Here is a 1,967-nt window from a genome sequence, read left to right on the forward strand (position 1 = left end):
CGTTGTGGGTACAGATAACCAAAACAGCACTTTCTGGCACCTCAGTGTGTGGGATGATGCTTTCTTGGTCAGGAGGTGCAGACGTCAGCTGGACTGAGTGGGTGTTGCTATCGTTTGTTAATGCAACAGGTAGTTCAATAGTTCGTGGTTGAAAAACAGTGTTCTGTGTGCTTGGTTCAGTTGTGGAGAAGTCGGGATGGTGTTGGTTTCAGGCATAAGGTTTAGTCATGCGGTGTCTGGTTTATCCTTCTTGTCCTCCTTGTGAGGTTTCTTTTGAAGGAACTCTCTCAGTATTCTCAGAAGTTCTGCAGCTTCGGATGTGGCTGCACTTTCCTTGTTAGATGTGGGCTCAGACTTGAGTTTCCAAGCATCACGTCGAGAGTGTTCCCCCTCCCGCCTCCCTGGGCTTGATGTTCTGGAGGCTGGAGGTTGGCTATTTCTAGGTCTCCGGCCGGCTTCCCAGGTGGCCCCCCCATTTTGGTTATGGGAGGGGCGAGGCCGGTCCCGGGATATTCCAGAGCGGTCGTTCTGGTGCTTCGGACAGCACCACCACCGCGACCGCGCTGCCCTCTGCTGGCTTGGAACGGTCTTGACTCTCGGTTGCTGGGTGTATAACTGGGGTGCTGTTGGGTGCCCTCTAGGGTCAACTCTGAATAGGACTCAGAGACAGAGCAAAAAGTTGGGTGTTTTACAGTCTTTTCTGACACAGTCTTTTGTTTGGTGTAGGCCTTATGTGCTAAATCACGTAACTGTTGCGTTGACATGCTACGCGGGCACGCTAACACTCCCAAATGGTGGCTGACAGTAGGATGGAGGTTTCGCAGAAACAAAGTTCGGAAGTTGACGTCTTCCTCCATGCCTGGTTCATTCCTTGCTCCGAAGTAGGCACGTTGCAGTCGGTTGTAGAAATTTGGTGGGGTTTCAAGTCGACCTTGCTTGAGGTCCATTGCGGTTACTAGCCCTTGGTCTGATTCTGGATCAGAGAATTCACGCACCAAAGCTTTTCGCAGTTGCTGGTAGTCCATTTTGACAGTCTCTGGTTGACGGTCTAAGAAACTGCGTACCTCACGACTGGACGTAATTCTGAGCAGGTACAATTTGTCCCAAGTGGTTACGTTGGTGACAGTTTGCAAGTGAAAGTCTATATCTTGTAAATAAGCGTGAATGTCGATTTTCATAGGCCTTAACTTTAGCATCTCTTTCTTTCAGTTCGGTTTCAGCCCTTTCAAGGAGAGCGTCACCTTGTCGGAGCTTTGCCTCGAGTCTCTCTCGGGTTACTCTCTCCAAATGTTCTCTTTGGTCTGTGTCCAGACGAAGATTCTCCAGGGCATTTTGAAGTCTTTCCACTTCTTTCTGTAGTTCTGGATCTGTAGCGTTCTCTTTCTCGTGCTGGTCTTGGGTCTCGAGAAGTAGCTTATCTAGACGACTCTGGGTGTGGGCCTGATGCTGTAGGGCTTCCTCCACTTGAAGTCTCAGAGCCGCGGCTTCCTGCTCCAAGTCGTGGTTGCTCTTTTCGCTGATCCGTGCCTGGGCGATGAGGAGGTGAGCTAGGGTCCCTGTGATCCTGGCGAGTTCTTTGTGGGTGTAACTCTGCGTCGGATCGTTCGCCATCAGCTGGTCCATCTCAGTATCCAGATGTCTCTGGCTCAAGTGCTGCAGGTCACTGGTGTCCTTTGTGACGAGGTGGCCGAGTGGTTACGTCGATGGACTGCTAATCCATTGTGCTCTGCACACGTGGGTTCGTATCCCATCCTCGTCGTTCCTTGCTGGGGAAGTCGTGGCCTAATGGTTAGAGGGTTGGACTCCCAATCGAAGGGTTGTGGGTTCTAGTCTAGTGGTTTAAATCAAAATTTAAAATAAGCAGATGAGAAGAATTAATAGGCAAATCGGAATAAATGCCCTACAATACCCAACGATAACAGTAATGTATCATTAATAATTATGAAATTAATCAGAAAGGGTAAAAG

At 49.6% G+C, this 1,967-nt stretch overlaps 1 non-coding gene across 1 annotated transcript; it reads left to right on the top strand.

The window, feature by feature from the left end:
• The first annotated feature begins 1,677 nt into the window (after positions 1-1,677).
• trnas-gcu (transfer RNA serine (anticodon GCU)) lies at positions 1,678-1,759 on the top strand. Its single transcript has one exon. It is a non-coding gene; the product is annotated as a tRNA-Ser (tRNA).
• The last annotated feature ends 208 nt before the right edge of the window (positions 1,760-1,967 follow it).

The sequence above is a fragment of the Carassius auratus genome, unplaced genomic scaffold (genome assembly GCF_003368295.1).
Source record: "Carassius auratus strain Wakin unplaced genomic scaffold, ASM336829v1 scaf_tig00023751, whole genome shotgun sequence".
Taxonomy (NCBI): Eukaryota; Metazoa; Chordata; class Actinopteri; order Cypriniformes; family Cyprinidae; genus Carassius; species Carassius auratus.